This window comes from Alexandromys fortis, unplaced genomic scaffold, assembly GCF_014885135.2.
Source record: "Alexandromys fortis isolate MF-2015 unplaced genomic scaffold, M_Fortis_MF-2015_v1.1 scaffold_184, whole genome shotgun sequence".
NCBI lineage: Eukaryota > Metazoa > Chordata > Mammalia > Rodentia > Cricetidae > Alexandromys > Alexandromys fortis.
This window is the reverse complement of record NW_026068125.1, coordinates 1,117,995-1,139,138: the sequence shown is the minus strand read 5'-3', so window position 1 is coordinate 1,139,138 and position 21,144 is coordinate 1,117,995. Positions and strand designations below refer to the sequence as shown.

At 45.0% G+C, this 21,144-nt stretch overlaps 1 protein-coding gene across 4 annotated transcripts in view; it reads left to right on the top strand.

Annotated features, from left to right (window-relative positions):
* Positions 1-2,036: 2,036 nt before the first annotated feature.
* Positions 2,037-21,144, top strand: part of Tbl1xr1 (TBL1X/Y related 1) — a 140,697-nt gene continuing 121,589 nt past the window's right edge. For 2 of the 4 annotated variants that reach the window (XM_050125738.1, XM_050125736.1), the window contains exon 1: positions 2,037-2,347. The gene's annotated coding sequence lies outside the window, so the exon portion shown is untranslated. Of the gene's footprint in view, positions 2,348-2,490; positions 2,833-21,144 lie in introns of those variants that run through there. The other 2 variants (XM_050125739.1, XM_050125737.1) reach the window with 1 other exon arrangement.

The window sequence follows — 21,144 nt, the reverse complement described above, 5'->3', positions numbered from 1 at the left end:
TTTTCTTGTAGCTATTGTCTAGGTAAAGGGCAGGAATCTCAGCTTGCCTACCCATCCCACTACCCAACATAGTTTAGAGGTTCACTGAGTGGTTCAGACAAAGAACCTTGGTTACTTTACTTAAGAGAGGTTTTATGGGCCGGGCAGTGGTGGCGCAGCCTTTAATTCCAGCACTCAGGAGGCAGAGGCAGATGGATCTTTGTGAGTTCGAGGCCAGCCTGGTCTCCAAAGCTACAGAGAAACCCTGTCTCGAAAAACCAAAGACAGAGAGAGAGAGAGAGAGAGAGAGAGAGAGAGAGAGAGAGAGAGAGAGAGAGACTGACCACTGGACCAACAACTTTGCCAAAGGAAAGAGACTACATCCTCTGGTCAGCTGAGGGACTGAGCCAGGCCTGAGCTTTGGCAGGCCACTGAAAAGCAAAGCCAGCTCCCTCTGAAAACTCCTCAATGTTTTGGAAGCCATTATCAACATCGCCATCAGGTGACATTGTTTAATTTAACAATCTCTCTTTCACCAGGACTACAACTTCAAGGACAGCCAGGCACAGGCTTCGAACTTTCTGGTAGGTAGGGCATTTCCAACTCCACACACTTTCTTTTTGGGGGCCTTTCCACTCTCTTCCAGCAATCTCCGTCCTAACAGACTACTGCAGGCAAGGAGGGGGCCCATAGGAAAGATAGATACATTGATCTTGACTGAAAAAAAAAAACCAAACAAACTAGTCTAGTCACTGAGTTTATTAGGTAGGACTGAGTCTATAGCGGTGAAAGTTACTTCAAAAGATACTTTGTTTAAAAATTTGTTTGAGGCACTAAAGGAAGACCAGTGCTTGACAGGACACACATGCATGTATCTAAATACTTTGACAACTTGAAACCAGAAACTTTCACCTAAGAAGGTAACAAAATATTATTTGTAAAGACATAGTTTCAAGTCCTATGTTAGAATGAAAAGGAAGACTGCTTCTTACGATCCAGGTTTCTGAGAAGCTCAGGAAGGTTAACGCAGTGTTTAAAAACGTTTCCCTTAAAAAACAAAACACAAGCCCTCTGCACCCCACTCCAAATCACATTGCGACATCGTTGGTCAGCCGAACTGTACTTAAGAAGCCGCCTTCACGTGCCACATGCATGCAGAAAGTAGATCAGCTCCCGCGGAAGCCACACCACGGTGCATACTTAGTGAACATTCATTCAGTCTATGAGTTTATTTTCGCGCAATGTGAACTGATCGATCAAACCTTCCCAACAGACCCAGAAGACGATAAGTCGCACATTTGGGCACACATACTTCAATTACAGCTTTGCCTTAGCACCAAACCCCTCTCGCCGTGTGCGCGCCTCCCTCATGCGCGCGGTGCTCGGATCCCATCCTGTAACTCGCTCGGCAGATGAAGCCCCTTTCTAGGTACGCTTCGGAGCACGCGAGGTCCGTCCGGAGCCCGCACCGCGCTCCCGCACCTGCCCGCTGCCTCCGGGGATTGGGCGGCCGCGGTTCGCAAAGCTGCCCGGGGCGAGCGGACCCGAGCGCCACCCAGGCCGCGGGACAGCCCGGACTGCGGGCTCTGGAAAGAATGCGCTGCGAGCCCAGCCCCCAGCGCCGCCGGCGAGGGAGGGAGGGAGGGTGGTTGGAGCGCGGAGCGAGTGAGGAAGCGGAGACTGGAGCCGCTCGCCACCCCCATCGCCGCGCTGCCTCCGCTGGGGCCCGCCCCTCCGGAGCTCCCCTCCTCCACTCCGCGCTCCTCCCCTTACCTCCCCCCACGTGGTTCCCCTCCCCCTCCGAGGCTCCGGCTCCCTGCCCCCACGCCTCTCCTCCTCCAGGCTCCCTTCCCCCTCCACGTTCTCTTTCCCCACCCCTCCTCCAGGCTCCCCTCCCCCTCCCTGCCTCCTCCAGGCTCCCTGCCCCCTCCCAGGGTTCTCCACACTTCCTCCCCTCCCCCTCCCGGTGCCCGTCCCCTCCCCCTCCGCGGGTCCTCCTCCCTTCCCCCTCCTCGTCCCCTCCCCCCCTCCTCGCTCCCTCCGCCCTCCCCGCGCGCCCGGCGCAGGCCGCTCGGGTTTGTTTTGCTGCGCGGCCGCCGCCGCCGCCGCGGGCCCGGAGCTCATTTGTGCCTGGCTGGTCCCCGCGTTCCCCGGTGCCGAGCCGGAGCCGTTGGCCGCTCGCGCGCTTGGCTCTCTCCCTTAGTAACAGCTCCCCTCCTGCCTCGGTGCTGCGCCCTGCCCCCGCGCCCCTCCCCCGCCCGACCCGCCGCCCGGCTGTCAGCGCCCGCACCCCAGGGCGCCTCGGGGTGCCGACGGCGTCCAGGAGGGGAGCGCCGCACGTCCGGGAGGGGACAGCGTCTCCAAGCAGGTGAGCGCGGGCCCGGGGCGGCGGGCGCTGCGAACTTGGCCTGGGCGCGGGGGAGGGGCGGCCGCGCTCACGTGCTGCCCCCCCCTCTCCGGTCGCGGTGGCCGGCTGCGGAAGGCGCTCGGCCCCGGCGAGCGGGCGTGGGGGCGCAGGCTGGGTGCGGGGCCGCAGCCGCCCGAGGCTCGCGTAGCGGGGGAGCGGGCTGGGCTCGGGATGGGCGCCCGTCCGCGCTCGGGCGCGCGGGCTGCAGTCACCCGGTCGCGCTCCCCTCCGGGCCGCGCCGCGCGGAGACCCCGGGTGGCGGCGAGGACTGCGGGCGGCTGTTGGGGCGCGGGCGGGGGAGGGGCGCGGCCCGGCCTCGCTCGCTCGGGACGCGCGTGTGGGCACCTTGTGTCTGTGGCCTCTCCAGAAGGAGGCCCTGGCCACAGCCTCGGTAAAGTTGTGGGTCAGAAGTGTATACAGTTGCCAAACTTATTGTCAGCTTCCTGGTAAGTTTCGGGGTGGCACACAAGTCACATTATCTTCTGACAGTGTAGAGGCCAGGTTGTGAGTGTTTGCTGGGTGACTTCCTCTTTGCAACCGATGTCTTTTTTTTTTTTTTTTTTTTGGAACTGACTTTTATTTAAGTGTAATATTCCATGTTGAAAGGCAACTCGAGGCGAGCCATGCATGTATTAAGAGTGTTAGGTAATTTTGGAAGTTCTCAATTTGGATTAAATTTAAGTTGTGAAAATGGTTTATTCCGTGTAACATGTGAGTTGAGTGGCTTTTAAGAAACGCTCTTTTTGTTGGGTTACCAAACACTGAAAATAATTTGGTGATCACACAGAAGTGCTGGAACGTCGCTAAACATGACATTGCCTCAGTCTGGAGTTTTCTTAAAACCTTGCACTCCACAGGACCCAGGGTGAAGGATTTTCCTACCTATGTCATTTACAGTTAATTAGGCAAGTTTACTGTTGACTTTCTTGTTTCCCGTATAGGAACCTTTGGCTGGTCTAAACATGTTAATAAAATATGGTGGGTGAAATGTTGTGTTAGCTTTAGTTTGAATCTTGAGACTAAATGCCCCACCAATGTAATGTTTTTTTCCTCCTCTCCCCAAGTCTCTTGGGATAGTACAAGGCCCTATCATTACTGTTTTAACTTAGCTAAAATGACTTGCAGTAAGCATTTGGTGGCCCGTTGGAGGTAGTGAGTTTGGGGTTTCCCTATGTAATTCATGTTCATTTTTGTTAAATAAGAGCCATGCTTATTGGAGTACTTCAGTAATCCTCACTTCCTGGAACTGTGCCTTCTCACCACCTTAATAAGTTTATAGTCTAGGGAAGTAGGGCATCTTTGTCTGCAAAGAAACATTGTGTATCAGTTGGATTGTGTCGTGGGAGTTAATGGCAAGCTTCCCAAATTATCATTAAGAGTTCTAGAAACAGTTGGCATTTACCTATGGGGGAGGGGTGGCTGGACAAAAAAACGTGCCTAAAAGGAGGTAGGCAGGCCCTGTGTGCAGTTAGCTTCTATGTTGAGGCTTTTCTGCTGCTTTGGGATATTTCATTCAGTTTTGGTGGCCTGCAAGGCAATGAAGTCTGTAATCACAACCCTTAAACACTCAAATCACTTTCCCTCTTTGCTGTAGTTTAAGTAGATCTCTAGTATTTAGGACAAACACTAAGCTGTGGGGGAAGGAAACTGTGTGTCACAAGTTAAGCCACTTAATTGACTTGTTAGTTACTTCAAAACTCTTGGACCTTCTCCCTATGTTTGAAGCACATGCCTAACCTGTACTTGTTGTTTACATAGGAGACACTGGTGCTAAACTGAGTAGTTTCTCAATTTGGATGTGTTTCTTGCACAGTATTGGGAATTGATGCTAGAGCTTACTCAAGCTAGGCAAGTGCTCTACCACTGAGCTACATACAGCCTTGAGATTAAATTTTGTCTTGACTTTTGTTGAAGAACCGTTAAACACTTAAACTTTTTATATGTGCTCAAGACCTGTTTGGTACTTGGAATCAATCTAATGAAGGTTTTATAAGATTGGTTATTTTAATACCTGTCTGCCAAGAAAACAAGAAATAAATACTTCTTGTGCACTGGGAAGCATTCAAGTCAGTGAGCAGAAAGGGTAACCACTGCTTTATAAATATGGGGCTTCTGATAAAAAGGGGTGTGCCAGATGGACCTTTGGAGCCTTCGGCCTGTTGAGTGAGTGTGCTAGTTCACGTGTGGTGAAGTCTAACTCAGTGTGCTCAGAGTGGACAAATGAGTCTTCCCATAGTGTGGAGAGTCACTGAGCCCTTTAGATGGAGTTAGTTGGAAAATTTGTAAGATTTGTTACTTATAGAAAACTGGAACTCAGGGGAGACATGATGGCAGAAACACTGCCACTGGTTAGGACTTTTTTTTTTTCCGGTACAAGTAAAAATTTCTTCCTTTTCAGAAATAACATTTACAGTGTACATTCCTAAAGTTGGAAGGGGAAGGCAGTGAGCAACAGGCGTTTATACTTTGTCCTCAGCTCTTCCTTCCCCTGTGCCTGTGTAGCTGGGAACCATTCACTTTGCCCGCCAGACGGCCAGCAAAACTGCAGTGAGCCAATGCTCAGGGGTTTCACTACTTACTGCCTCTGGTGTCATACAGTACAGTAATTGCCCTTTGCCTGAGAGCCAGAGGAAAGGGACACTGAGCCACCTCCAGGAGGTGTGAGGTGCAGCTTGTGGTTTGTCTGTAGTGTTGGCTTTCTCTGTGGGTGAGAGGTGGAGAAGTGCTCAGAAGATAATTCTTGAGGTCGGTGGTGGCGCACGCCTTTAATCCCAGCACTTGGGAGGCAGAGGCAGGCGGATCCCTTGTGAGTTTGAGGCCAGTCTGGTCTACCAGAGCTGGTTCCAGGACAGGAACCAAAAGCTACGGAGAAACCCTGTCTAGAAAAATCCCCCCCCCCCCAAAAAAAGAAGATAATTCTTGTAGACCTTGAAGAAGTGCTCCACCTAGTGCTTCTGACCCTTCCTCCGTGCTCTTTCTAGATGACACATTTCCCTGTGGCTTTGCCAAGCCTGGATTTCCGATTTCCTGACAGTGCTTGTGTTTCTAATTGGGACTGTAGCTCTGAGGTATCTTTGTCAGGTGCTGGTGTGGTGGATGGCTGGATGGTCCAGGAGCTCTGCCGACATGCAGAGCCCTCCAGCTGTCTGCTGAGATGGAGTGTACTGTCACTTGCTGTTTTTCCTACTACTAAAGATAGCCTTTCCAAATACTGTGACAGAAACAGAAAATTAAGAATGGAAAGCAAAAAAGAGTGTGGACAACTGTCTCAGAAGTGTGCATTTCTGAAAACGTGTAGAAGGTCCTACATGTGATGTAGTGCAGCGCTCTGAGCAGGTCCTTTGGTTCTCCTTCCTCGAGGGTAGACTCGTGCTGTTAGTTAAGATTCCCCCTTGTATCATAGTTGAGGCAGTGCAGTTGGTGTATGTGTGGTGTTGAGAGCAGTGTTTGACTTGCCAAACATCGCCTGAATGTCAAGCTAGGCCTTTTGTCATGAGGTAGGTTTTTTGTGTGTTACTGTTATGGGGCATGATAGCACGTAAAGCCCTCGGCAGGTCTGTTTCCAGAATCTGTGGGCAGAATTCCTGAAATAAACTTAGCATAATTTATTTATTCTCAACGTTGTGCTCGAGGCTTGCTCACGAGGACTTGTTTGGTGTGGGCTTTCCCATGTCTTAGTTTCTGGTCTTAGGCTTCAAATTTGTGTTTCACTGGAAACATTTTCAAGTTTTTAAGTTTTGATGTCTGACAGAACTTGTGGTCTGTCCTCAAGCCCTAACCGTGTGTGAGTCTGCACTCCCTGTCTCAGCTGTCGTGAGTCTTCCTTAGGACACTCGCTCAGGTCTCCTTCCCATACATTCTTCTTTTTACCTCTCTCAGCAGCGTTAGTGCTGTGTGTCACATGTCTGTCTGTCAGGACAAGACTGGTGCTTTGACAAGTCCTTGTGACAATTTGAGCAGCTGGTACCCTAAATTTAACTGAGGAACAGAGCTCAGGTAGTGAGGGGCAGGGGCAGTGGCTTGGGGACAGTATGTGTGCCTCTGAGGCTCGTGTCTTCTGGCAGCAAGTTCACAGGAAGTCCATGAATGTGGGAGTTTTAGGTTTGGTCTTTTCATTAATTAACATTCCTGGTTTTCTGAACAGATTTCTCTTACCTAATGTAACTGTCGACAGTGTCATTTCTACTGGCTTTCATCACTTAGTCCTCCCCCCCCCCCAAAAAAAAAATCCAAAATGGTTGCCTCTTGCCAACTAGACTGAGTTCATGGGCTTCATTCAGCCAAATATTTAGGACTCTTTTTTACCTGTTCCACTTTGTATGCCCTCTCTTCCAGCTGGCCCCTCGCTGGCCCCCAGATCCTGGAGCTGCTGTGTCTGTTAGTGCTGTAGTTCTGCTTGTACCGTCCTTTCCCTTTGGCTTTTTCTCTGTAGTTTCAGCCCCACACTTCAAGAAGTCTCTTTTGCAGTCCTGACATGTTCTTTTCTGGGTCCACTGCATTTAATGCCTGTGGCAATCCCTTTCCCCTCTTTTGCTTTGTTTGTGGGGATAGGCCCTGTTGTGCCTTTATGAGGTGCTCTGCCTCTGAGGGGGAAGATCTGTCTTCCTTGGGGAGAATCATGAAGAATGGGTTGTTTATAGAGCGCCCGAGTTAAAATGAGCCGTGCCCATCCTGTCTGTTCATTGATGGGCTAGAGTCTGCTTTCTGACTTGGGCTTCTAGTAGTATTTCAGACGTGGAGATGTTGCTGCAATTTTAATGTTGCTGGAGTGGGCCAGGGAGAAAAACTTGGTCCATTCTTAGTGAAAGTGGGTAGGTTTGTCCTTTGAACTGGAATACTAGAGTCCAGTTTAGAATTGTGTTACCGTCTCCACTTCATCCAGGTGTGCACATTGACTGTTTCTTATCTGAAATGCCTGGGACACAGAGGTGCTGTGGATTTTTCCTTCAGATTTTACTGTGGGATCTTGGGGCTACTAGGATCCTAGTCTGAATCTGAAGGTCAGTTTTGATTCATGCGCACCTTGTATCATAGCCTAAAGTGATTTCATATTTAGTGTTAATACTTTTGCTGGTTGATGTCTTGTTATCTGAGGTCTGGTTAAAGTTTTGGATTTTTGCAGCATTTCAGATTGTGGGTTTTCTGACCAGGGATGTTCAAGCTGTGCTGTGTGTTTGCCAGGTATGATGCTTAAGATTTTGGAATTGGTGTGTGTTGAGACAGGATCTCACGTAGCCCAGACTTCCTTTGAACTGAGTGTAACTAAGGCTGGTCTTAGACTTTTTCCACTTCTACAGTGTTGCTGCTCAAAGTATGCTAGTCCAGTTGTGGGTTCCTTAACAGTGCCAAGGACTTTGCTTTCTAGATGTTCCTTCTGGCTATTTCTAGGTTTTCCTATTTTTTTTTTTTTGGTCTCTCGAGGCAGGGTTTCTCTGTGTATCCCTGGCTGCTCAGTGGACCAGGCTGGCCTTGAACTCACAGACAACCAGAGCCTGTGAGTGCTGGGATTACTGGGGTGTGCCTTCACCTCCTGGTTTTGTTTGTTTTTGGAAAGGGTCTCACTAGTCATGCAGCCTAGTGAGGCCAGGAGCTTGCAGCAATTCTGCCTCTGCTTCCTGAATGCCATTCCCACACTCCACTGAACCTAATAGTTTTAACTCAGGCTTTCCTCAGTAGTATACCTAAATAAAATTGTTATTTTGGCCTTTCTGTGGTTATAACATTCTGATGAACATTGGAGCTTGATTTGAGCCATTAACACATTAGCATTCAGTGTAGGTCTGTGTATTCAGTGTGAGTGGGTTTAACCTACCAGAAGAGAACATCCTCTTAGCCATCTCCCTCCGATGGTTTTTATGCCAACCCACCAGGGTAATTGACTCTTAAGGCAACTAATTTGATGTTATGTCCTTTCAAAATGTTTAGTTTAGAGTTCAAAGATGTGTGCTTTCCAGCATGATTTTTGAGTTGAACAAAATGAATGCTGCTTAGAGACTGTAGCACAGAGTGAACACAAGGCCTGCTTGGAGCCCATGTGCTCAGGTAAGGAAAAAAATGCAGGGACCGGGCTTGAGTACAGGAGGAGGATTGGCGGAATGGGCACCAGCCAGTTGAGGTGTGGTGTCTAGTCTTCCTCCACTGTGAAGCCTTTGCCTTCCAGGGTTTCCTAGAGGAGGTAGAATTTAAAATCCAGGGAGAACTTGGTGAAATGATCAGAGATGATCATTTCAGCATCCTAATAGAGTATGTCTTTTATTTTCGCCTGTGGTTTAGAGACTTGGTAAGTCTCTGGTGCAGTTTGACCTTCAACTCCTGACCCTCCAAGCCTCGCCTCAGCTACTTGGGTTGCAGATTCATCTACCAGGTCTGACTCGAGTAATTATGTGAAATTGTGCTCTAGGTGTTCAAACTTGCCCTCCTCCCACATATGCCCCGGGATCTCATGTGACCCAGACTGACTTTGAACTCTGATTCTCCTGCCTGTTTCCCAAATAATGTGACACCATGCCTGGCTCTTTCTTTGTATTTTAAGTAAAGACGCTCGACTTTTTTTTTTTTTTCTTCCCGACTCAGAGTTCCCTGCAGTCCCAGGATGACCTCCATCTGCATGTCTGGTTGAGGATAATCTTGAGTCTGAGTTGCCTCCACCTTCCAAGTGCAAAAATTACAGGAGGGCACCAGATGCTCCATCTGTGCAGTGCTGGGATGGACCCCAGGGCCTCATGCTTGCTACATTAGCTCTGGGTCAAGGGTGTTAGTGGTTTCATTTTTCCTTGGTGGTCTAGAAAGTAGAGTGTTGTGAAGGGTTGATCAGTGACGGGGAAGGTTTACAGAGGTTTGTGCTTTTGTTATTATTGTGTGTTTGCTTGAACAGTGGCAGCAATTTAACATGGATCCAGTGCTAAGCCAACAAGTTTATTTTGATTTTTAATTAGAACCATTATTATTTTTTACATTTATGATGAGTGCACTCCCACAGTTATTGCTTCCCTGTGGAGTTCAACTTCCTGGGAGTCAGTGGAGTCAGTTGTCTCCTTCCGCCCTGGTGCTTCTGGGTGTTGTATTCAGGCGTTCAGGCTTGGTGGCAGGTGCCTATTTTCCCATGAGGTATCTTGCTAGCCTTTTTATGTTTCCTCCGTGCTGGGATTGAACTCAACAGATGATTCTCTCCCCCACCCTCCAAAGAAAACCGAAAAAAACAAAACCAAAAACCTGTGGTTACAGAGGGAAAAACATTTAGCTTCAGTAAATTTATATCAAGGTAATGATCTACTACCTAAGATTTTTCTCACTCATTCAATTCAGTTTATTACTTCTGTGTTGAAATGTGAAGTCAGATAAAATACTGTTTATTCTGTTTCTTTTGTGTGATCCTGGTGAGTGTGGGCGGGATTGGAGGTCGGAGGACAGCTTGTCAGTGTTGTCCTTCTACAGTGTGGATTTTAGGCATCAGACAGCCATTTGCCAGCTCTGAGTCTGTTACTTATTTTATTTTTTACTTTTTGAGACAAAGTCTTATGTCAGCCCAGCCAGTCTTGTTATATAGCTGAGGATGATCTTGAAGTGTTAGGTTCTTCTGCCTCCTAAGTACTGGGATTTTAGGCATGTATCACCATGCCCAGCTCAGACTTCTGTAAAATTATACTTTGTCTAATATATATGTAGTTACTGGGGGTGGAACAGATACCATGCTGCACATTGTGTGGAGGTCAGAGGACAACTTGGGACAATCAGTTCTCCTTCCACATGGGTCCAGGGGATAGAATTCAGACCTTGAGGCTTGGTATTGTACCTGCTGGGTGTGGTGGCACACCTTTAATTCCGGTGAGAGAGGCAGAGGCATGTGGATCTCTTCAGTTCAAAGCCAGCAGGTTCTACAAAGCCAGTGAGACTTTGTTTCAGAAATAAAAAAGAAAAAAGTTTTAATCTTTTAATTTGGATAATTAGAGGAGGGAATAGGTAGGCATGACACCTCATGCCTGCAGTTCCCAAATTCAGGAGGCTTAGGCAGGAGGATTACCAGTTCAGGGCATTCCTGGAGTGTACAGTGAGTCCTTACCTCAAAACAGGCTTCTTTTTGAGGAGATGGATCTGGTATTTTCTCCCTTCTTCCCCCTGTTCTGAAAGATCTAGATCCATTATTTCTGATAGCACTTTATACTTACCCTCAGATTCGGTAACAAAATTGTCATATGATCAAATGTTGGGATTTTTTTGTTGTTGGGTTTTGTTTTGTTTTCTTGCTTTTGAGTCAGTCTTGCTATATATAGCTCTTGCTAGCCTGGAATTTGTTGACTAGGCTGGTCTTGAATGCACAGAAATCAAGTTGTCTCTGCTTCATAGATACTGAGATTAAAGGCCTCTACTACCATACCACATTTTGGTATTTATTTTAGCTAGGTCACCAGGCCATTGATGAAGCTATGATTTTTGAGTCCTGTTTAAAGTTGATAATTTGAAAAAAAAAGTCCATCTGGAAATGGTGGCGCACACCTTTAATCCCAGCACTCGGGAGGCAGAGGTAGGCCAGTCTCTGTGAGTTCCAGGCCAGCCTGGTTTACAGAGCGAGTTCCAGGACAGGCTCCAAACTAGACAGATAAACCCTGTCTTGAAAAACAAACAACAACAGCAACAAAAAAAAAAAAAAAAAAAAAGAAAGAAAAAAAAGTAAAAAGTTCTAGTTGTTCAGAAACAAGTAAGCAATCTTATTTCAAAGGTATATTTTGTCAGGGGTTTGGGAATCAGGTGAAGGCAGGTTCTCCTAGGCTGGGAGTTGATGATGATAGCCTCTGATTTGGTAGGATTTATATTGCTGTGTGGATTCTGCATGGATGGTACTGTGACATGGGAATTGTATTGACTCAGAGGAAACAACAGATTCATTTCTGGTTTTGGTTGCAGTTGATCACTTACAATTGTGGCTCTAGTACTTATCTGTGGCAGTTTAGATTACTGATGCAGGCTCCTGCTTTCCAGTTATTTGTGTACCTCATTTTCAGCTTCAGCTGGGGCAAGCTGAATGCCTTGTTTTCCTGCTGAAGTCTGCTGCAGTGAAGAGATGTCAGCCTTCCTGAGGCAGTGTCGTCGCCTACAGTAACTGGAGCCTGGCTAGGGTCTGTCTGAACTGGCAGCAGGCTTTTTCTTGAGCATGCTACTGTTTGAAGAACTGGCTCCAGGCAGTCCTGGCTTGATTCCTGTTACCCCTATTTATCTATGGATGGTTTTGTGAGATCATGTGACAATTACAGTTGGTTTCTACTCTGGAAGTGGAAATAGAGGGTAATTCTTCGTTCATCTGTTGGTTATGAGGACGGAAATGAGGATGCGTGGTAAAGTGGTTAGTATAGGGCTTGGCAAAGAGGATTCCTCAGTTATTCTAGTGACTGCCTCCTGGCCTTTAGGAAGTACATTTTTTTTTGAAAAATTATGTGTTTGTGTACTGAGTGTCCTCTTGAGGTCAGGGAATGGTGGCGCTGTAGTCACGTGTTGTTGTGAGCCACCTAATGTCGATGCTGAAAGTTGAACTCTGGGCCCCAGCAAACCATCTCTCCAGCCTGCTGACCTTTGGTAGAAGGAAGGCATTTGGGGATTGTTCATTTTTGTTTATCGCTCACTTTCGAATAAGATTGGATAATGCAGAATTTTGTTGTGTTTCAAAGATGTAGGCCCTTTTTGTTGGTTTATTTACTTTTTTAAAGCTAGGATCTCATGTTGGCCCTGTTTATTGTCCTGTGGCGGAAGCTGACCTTGAACATTTGATAGTCCTTCCCAAGTTCTGGATTATAGGATGTGGTGCCCCAAATATGTTGCTTTATACTGAGTTTGGTAACGCTGATGGTTTAAGAAGGTTGCTAATCTTAGGAGGTAAGTTGCACTGTTTTCTCTGGTCATTTCCAGGGTACATGGTAACTTCATGAAAACAGGTGTAATTGATAACAGTCCCGTCTGTGTATGCAGAAGTACCGGAAAGGAGTTAGCACGAAGGGGCTGGTAACAGGTGCTGCAGTCATTTTCTTTTTCTTCCTGTTTTTTTTTTTTAAGAAAACATTTTCCTCCTTTCTCTGTCCCTCTCTGGTGTGTGTGTGCGTGTGTGCATGTACATGTTACGCACAAAGAGAACACCACTGAGTGCATTTTACAGTCAGAAGATAACTTTGTGGAGTTGGTTCTTTAGTTTTACATGATTTTCATGGATGGAGTTAGGTACCTGGCAAGCATCTTCACTACTATCTTGCCAGCCCTTGTTTGTCTTTAAAAAATTGTTTGTCTGGGACAGGGTCTTACACTGTAGCCCAGGCTATGGCCTCAGACTGCTGACCCTCCTGCTTCAGTCTCAGGTGCTGGGATTACAGGTGTACACTATTATGTCTTGTTTAAACTGACTTGGAAGGTGATGTAGTCAGGAAAACGTTTGCCATGCAAAAATGAGTGGTTTGAGTTTGGATTGCTCGCATTCATGTAAACAGCTGGGTATAGTGACATGCACTTGAAACCCAAGCAGGATCCCTGGAGCCTACTGGTCAAGCCAGTCTGGGCTTGTCCTTCAGGTCCTTGTTTAGTGAGAAAGAAGACCCTACTCTGTCTTTGAAAATGGGGTGGATGGTGAGCAACCAAGGCAGATGCCTGCCCAGTATTGACCTCTCCCCTACAACATGAATGTGCTCGCCTGTGCTTACACAGACCATTTATTTCCCCTTCCCCCACTTTGAAGTTTATTTCATCATAATATTTTATATTGTGCTTTGATTGCATTTCCCCCCATTTCTCTACCTCCTTTTGGATCTAGCCCCTTTATCCCCCTCTTAACTTCATATTTTCTCTTTTCTAACCCTACCCAGTCCAATTTCTGCTTCCTGTATACACATTATTGTGGTGTCATCCACTGGAAAATGGTTAACTTACCCATAAATAAAACTTTTTTTCTCTCCCAGAAGCCGTCAACTGTCATTATCATCTTAGGTGGGGGTGGGGTCTAATGAGCCTCTCTCCCTCCTATGCTGGAATGCTGACTGGTGATAATGGCAGCCCTTCCACAAGCAACCAGGGCTGCTGAGAGTCTGAGGGCATCAGTTCTGTTATGTTTAGCTTAATCCTCCTGCACCATTGGTTCTTAGTCTTTCCCTCCCCACTCTTCCTTGATGTTCCCTGAACTTGGGAACTGTATGGTTGAGCACTGCACAGACCCTCACTGTGCATTAATTCATCGACTGCAGAGAAGCTTGTCTGAGGATTGGGAGCTGCACTGATATGTGTATCTAGAGGTGGTTTGATAGTCTGCTAATTGCTAAACCATATCACCCCTGAGGTTTAGAACTCTGAAGTCATGAGTTCTTGGCCAAACTTAGAGTGGCAGGCAAAAGTTTCTGTGGAACTGGCCTTGAATCCAATTAAAAAAAATGGGGGGAGGGGAGAAAAAGATAATAGGAGGAAAAAAGCTATTTACTACCCCCATAACATATAATGTCACTGTTGGACCCATGGCCTATCTTAACCAGTCTAGTTATTCTTATAGCTCAGAGTTCACAGACTGATGGCTTTTCTTCTCCAGCCTTCATTAGCAACTTGCAGCACCATGAAAGTGAGCAAGCAGGGAGAAAGCCTTCTCGTCATACCAGCTTCATTTCTACAATGTCCTGTGACCATTCTGTAAAACCTATTGATTATAATATTTAATAATTATTTTATTATTAATTCAACGAACTTGGGAACTTGGATTTAAAGTGATATGGAATTATAAATTTCTATTTATGAGTTTATAATCAGAATGGGAAGAAAGTTGACATTATGCATGATAGAACATAGACAAATCATCTTGACTTTTTTATGTAGCACAGGCTAGCCCGGAGCTCCTGATCTTCCTGCCTCAACCTCCTGAGTGCTGGCATCATAGGTGAGCCACCATGCCTGGCTTTCTCTGAAGGTCCTATTTTGGCATCTGTGAGTAGTCACTTGTTTCTAGAACAAATATCTGTAGACGTGTCGTTGGTGTGGTTGTTTACTTTTAGCTAGGTGGTGCCTTTCTGAGGACACTTATTTTACCCATGTTTTACCTGCAGCCTCTGCTGAAGAATAGGCAAACTGCAGACTCTGCTCGGATTGAATTGGGGAGGTTTTTCCAAGTAATTTGAAGGTTTCCTGGTCCCTGCAGAACCTTGTCTCTTTGAAAGTCATATAGGCACAGTAAAGAGATTGATCTAGCTAAGTTATTAGTTCCTTGCTCCTTGGATGCATGGTGTTCAGAGTATAAGGTCATCAGGCTCTGCTTGGATGTCCTGCTCTAATGTGGGAACTATGCCCATATTTGTAAATATTGTCTATAGATGTTCTGTTAAATTTAAAAGGGGATATGCTATAGAGATTTGTATTGGTATGGATCTTGATTATTGATATAAAGTTAAGGTCAATTTTGTTATATGTATATTTCTGTTCTTGATTAAGGTATTGTGTTTGTGCAGCTCATTTAAAAATGTATAATTAAAAATACAGGTTAATAAATAATCATCTATAATAGTCAAGCTTGTAGTCATGTTAGATTTTCTAGATGTACAGAGATGTATTTCAGATAGGTGTTTTTCAAACCTTTCAAAGACTACAGAATATGGCATTTAAATGTTTTAAGAAGTTAGGACTTTTCATGACAGAGACATGTCTGCTTCTGGCAGCACCAACTACTTCAAGAGGAAGGTGGGCATTGAAGAGGCTCCTTATGGAGTTGGTTAGCCATTTGGGACTGCTTGATGAACTGAACATGCAGGACCTGTAGAGAAATGACTGCTAAACTTGCCTAAAGGTGAGATGATCCTTTGGGGTTCCTGCTTCATGAGTCTGCCAGACATTCTGTAGGACACACAAAAAATGACTGACAAACTACCAGTAGAGGCAAAACTGTCTTTCAATTTTTCTGCTTTATGGAAACGTCTGCCAGATACTATAATGGATGCCCCAGTGGTACCGAAGAACTTTGGGTGACTGTCCAGGCAGTGAGAAGTCTGTCAATTCTAGAGTTTTGGAAATGAACTTATTGTTTACTTGGGTAATAGTATATCCTTCTGGAGTCTTTGATGGAGACTCCAGAATAGACAGTTATGGTTGTAGTTTTCATTAGATATGATAAAAGATAAAGTAGATATAAATATCATAACTGTAATTCTTGCTTGATACCTGTCTTGTTATATGTAATTTTACTATGTTAAAGTTAAAACCTTCCTTTTTTATCTAAACAGAAAAGGAGAGGTGATGTGGGATTACCTTTTGTATGCTGTGAATACAATTGGTTAATTAATAAAGAACTTGGCCTGATAAGGCAAAAGAATAGAGGTAGGCAGGGAAAACTAAACTGAATGCTGTGAGAAAAAAGGGCGGAGTCAGAGAGAACATATAGCCCTGCCAGACGCCAAAACTTTAGCTGGTAAGCCACAGCCATGTGACAATACGCAGATTAATAGAAATGGGTTAAATTAATATAAGAGTTAGCCAATAAGAAGCTAGAGCTAATAGGACAAACAGTTATTTAGTTAATACAGTTAATTAATACAGTTTCTGTGTGATTATTTCGGTGGAATGAACAATTTAGAACTGCTCTGCAGGTTGGGCCACCTGTAGAATCTTCTCTTTTGGCTTGGGAACAACTTAAGGTAAACTGTGAGAGCAAGGAATAGTCCCAAAACTAGGGTGAAAGAAATGAAGACCTGGACCCAAGATTACCAGTTACAACTGATCTTCATCTTCTGATTTTCTGTACTGGTTCCTGACTCTCCTGTCCTTTGTAATCTGGTTCCTTTAGTTCCCTTCTCCATTTACATCCTTACTTGATGCTGCTATAGCATTGCTTTCTGCATCTTTATGTGAGCTCTTGGTCCACCATACATACTCTTGTGGCCCATGCTTTCACTGTGGCATGCATGCAGGGTTCGAGGCTGTGCATTGCACAAGTAATTCCATCTCCCTGCGTCTGTTGTTGGATGTTCACGATGGTAGTGCTCCATATTCACTTCATGATCATGAACAGCTAACGTCAGAGAGGGTCAGAGTTGGAAGAAACAGAAGTAACTCCCAGGTGGTGACCTGGCCACATCCTTATCTATTGACAGGTAATCTCGTAGCCTTGGATACTGGAAAGTAGGAGGCTGGATAAGAATTAAGCCTCCAGGAATTGGAGTATACAAATCTGTTGTCAGAAGGGAGCTTGTTGATCATTTCAGCCTTGGATCTGCATTTGCATTTGAGAAGACAGGGCTTCTAGTTTACAGATGAACTAAAGTGATTACCATAAATAATATGTAATTGATATTTGCAAAGAATTAAAAAGCTCACCAGTAAATTTTAAATCATCATGGGTATTGCAATGAGAAATCTGTGCTGTCTCTTGCTCCACTGTGGTTTGGTGTGGCAATCAGGAGGGGTTGGTCTTGCAGGCCCTTCTCTCTGTAGTCTCCTGTCCCCCTCAGGTAGGTAATTTGAGCCTTAGTAGCTCGACTCTGCTTGTTTATTTAAAGATGTGCTTTGGAGCTCATTACTTTTCAGTCTGTGTCTGTCTCCATTCCATCAGCTCCTGTGCAGAGCTGGCTGTCCTTTTCATGCCTCCTTTGACTTTCTTGTGTGTTTTCCCTGGATGACTCCAACAGTCTTGTGGATGGATACACTGGTCTGACAAAGAGGCATTAAATCATCTCTACAAGGTGAAAAATGCTCTCCTCCATCCTGGGACAATAGTTTATTATCTTTGGACAAACATGATGTGCGACAGTGAGGTGACTTAGTGCTTACAAATCTGGGTTCAGTGAGAGAAATGACTCCACAGCATTGTCCTCTGACCAGCAGGTGTGCACTGTGGCACTTTTGTGCCCACATGCATATGTGATTCCACATATATACACAAATGAATAGTGTAACAAAAGTGCGTGTGTCCATGGTATAACTTAATGACTGTACTTTGGGTAGTGTGAAGAAAGCTGCTGAGTGAGTTTGCAATAAAGAACAGTTGGGAAAAATTTAATTTACCAATTTCCTTTTCTTTATTTGGAACATACTTCATATTTCTCATGGGTTTGAGTAGAGTGGGCAATAAAAGAGTGGTCTAGGGTGTGGAAACAGGGAAGTCATGCCAGAGACATGTTGCTCTGCCTCCTGCGTCCTCCCCTACTTCTGAACTTGGAGGTTTCTGAGTTTTTCCTTTTGGAGGAGTTTGGCTGGTCATCTTTTCAGTGTCCACCCCTGCCCCCATTTCTTTTTTGAGAGCAAGTCCCACACTGTAGTCCTCCTGGTGCTGAGATCACCCCATAGGCTCCAGGTTTTCTTACTGCATTGGTGGCCCTGGGGTTGTATTGTGCTCAAGTCTTATTTAGCAACAAATATTCTTTAATTCTTTTAGGTATTTGTTTTTCTACCTGAAGTTGAATATTTTTCTCATGAGAAATTAGCCACTATAATTTTTATTAACGTTTTAACTTGGATTGCTGATTTTGGTAATATTTTGTTATAAAGTTTGTATGGATTTTGGATGTCCTGTTTTCCCCTTATAAAACCTTTGTTGTCTTCAGCCTTGGACTTTGCATAAATTGAAGTTTTCCACTAATCTGTATTGTTTTTGTAATTTATAGCAGAAACCACCTTTATGTCTATTTACTGGCACCGCGGAGTTGTCCAGTGAGGTCAGTCACCTTCCCTTTCTGTTTCCTCAAAGGACTGCATCTGTAATCTCACCAAGGCAGGCAGCAGGAGGAAAGCAAGTAGTAGCTAGCCTGGATAGCCTGCTTACATAGTGAGTCCTGGGTAGCTGGGGCTATGTAGTGAAATTTAGTTCCCAAAAGCGAGCCAACAAACAAAAAGGCTGAGAGTGGTTGTCCACACCTGTAATCCTAATACTTTGGAGGTGGAAGCAGGAGGCTAGTCTTGGCTACAGAGCAAATTCAAGTCAGCCTGGGCCACATTAAACTATGGCTCGAAACAAAAAACACAATGTTAATAAATTAAACCAAAGTGGGGACAGTTATTATTTAGTGAGTACACCTTCCTCTCCCTGTGTATCTGTTACTTCACAGTGCCTTCCCTTCTGGTACTGCTTGACCAGCCCTGCAGTTCATACCCGAGGGCATGCTTGCTCCCTCCTCATCGTGACCTCTTTGTTCTTCATCCATGCTGTGCCATGAGATTGGCATGTACATGAGTGGCTCATCCCTGTGACCATGTTATATCACTCATTTCTGTATTACCATTTTACCTCAAAATTCTTCCTCCATTGGTTTCTCCACCCCCTTTCTGCATAATTTAAACCTCCTGAGAATAGAGATGGGTTCTATCTTCCTTGTGACTCTTCCCAGTACCTGGAACAGGACCTGTAAGTGTTTAGTTTAGTAGGGATAGTTGATGAACTGATACCAAAATATTTGTGCCAAGATATTAGAATTTAATAAGGTACATTTCATTTTCCTCAGTAATAGGAAGGGTAGGCTAGATAGCACCAGTTAGAGTGAAGTGAGCTGAGGAGATTTTGTCCTTTACTCTTAGCTACGTTTACCTGTGCTGTGGTGACAGCTAGCTCTGAGTCAGAAAGAACTCAGAGGAGTTGTGCTGTAGAGGCCCCAAACAAGCTTTTGGTTTGATTGAAAAAGAAGCCTCATTGGGATGTGGAATCCAGAAGTCTTGCTGCATCACTCCTCTGTGGGAGGAGCACTGGGCCAGCTGGGCATCTCATGTCAAACCAGGCCTGTCTGAGCACCAGGCCTGTCTGAACTAAAGCACCTTGCTGCTTTTCCTCCTCCTGTGCTTCCTGGCCCTTCACACACTGGGAAGCATGGTAGTACTTATTTGAATATGACTTTTTACTTTACTGCAAAATCCCTGCAAATGGCACGTGACTCGACCTCTGCCACCAGCGTTTTCAAATGAACCTGTTTCTAAAATGCAAGCCAAGGGACTAGTTGTAATTTTTTTGATAAGTTTTTGTAAAATTTTTGATAGTAGTTGTAATTTTCTTCAGCCTGTGTCAGCCATGTGGGGCTGACAGGGACTACCTGGGAATGAGCTCCACCATAGGGGTATAGTGCTTATGAAGGCACCTAGAGAGGGCAGTGAGCTCTTTTTACAAATAGTGCTGACATTGTCATTTCTGAGTAAGTAAATCTGATTTATTCTATTTTGTACTATGTGTATGTATTTATTTTTGTGTGTGGGTTTGCCCATGTGAGTGCATGTGTTCATTTGGAGACAAAAGGTCTTGGAGCCTCTTCTGGAGGAGTTAAGCCACCTGACATAGGTGCTGAGCACCAGACTTAGATTGTCTTTCCCCTTTTTTTTTTTTTTTTTTAATTTTTATTTTTGTTACTTTTTAGAAACAGGGTTTTCCTGTGCAGCTTTGGCTGTCCTGGAACTCACTCTGTAGACAAGAGTGGCCTCAAACTCAGAGATCTGCCTGCCTCTGCTTCCAGAGCGGTAGGATTTAAAGGTGTGCTCCACCACTTGCTGGTTGGTTGTTCTTTTGTGTTTCACTTTGTAGTCCATAGTGACCTGTACCTCACTCTGTAGCCCAGGCTAACCTCAGACTTGAGGTGATCTCTTTACCACCTTCACCTTCCTGCTAGAAACTTTCGGGGAGCCACGGCATCTAGCTGCCTCTTTCCAATCCCATTTGCTTCATTTTTAACACCCTGGACTGTGAGCTGTCTCTCCATCTCATTATGCTCAGCCCTTTAATTACATATATTACTAAGCATGTTGATGATTACATGGATGATGTGCAGTACTAATGTATTTCCTGGACACATTGGTTAGAATTAGCCTAAAAAAAATACATAGCTAGCTGAAAAGAAACTTGTATTAGTTAATATCACGAGGAGTTTAGAGACATTAGTCATATCCTCTTAAACTGTAGAGACTACTAAAAGACATACTAACCAGACAAATTCATGGTTGAGAATGGTTTTTTTTTCCTCTAATGCATGTTGGCAGAATGGTTTTGAAAATCAAACCAGTTTTTTTTTAATCACCTCCCCCAATCATTTTTTAGCATTAAGGTTTCACCTTGCTCTGTGTATAATGTTTAGAATATATTATATAATTTGAGAAAATTTTCTGCAATTGTAATTTTTTAAAGAAAAATCACTATTGTAGGTGTGTGTAATCTTTTAAATACTGAAAGTTTCAGGAGTTGGCCTTCTAATTGGTGGTCTGCACGTGCTAAAGTATTCCATAGTCACCAAGTGTGAGGAGTAATGAGGAGGAAAAGAGGGCGTTGGCATAAATGTGCCAGCTTGGTCTTTTCTGGCACATGGTTTAGTTTATGTCTAGCACAAGTTTGTGAGGGGACGGAGGAAGGAGCAGGAGGCACATGGTTTCAGCTTTGTGTGTAGTATGAGGTAGGGAAGGGACCCTGATTGTGCAGAGTAAGGAAGTTGATTTGGTACAGTGTGTGGTAGGTATGAATGAGGACACATCCGGACTGTCACGTGACCTGTGTTCTGATGTGTGTGGAAAGCATTGGGAACCTGCCAGCCTCCATCGGGTACTTCTGCATCCAAGCCCCTCATTAAACTCAGTGGGTCACAAAATAAAACAAGACAAGAGTGTGGGAAAGGCACTGTAGGGAAGAAGCTAGTGGGGACAGGTAGTTCAGGGTTAGAGTAGTTGGAATATAGTATATACTTTTATGAAATTGTAAACAGTTATTAGCAATGGTGAATTCAGAAAGTGGTGAAGAAAGAACTCATTGTTGACTGTGCTTTCTGGCTTCCATTTTTGGGGAGCAGGAAAAGATTGAGAGT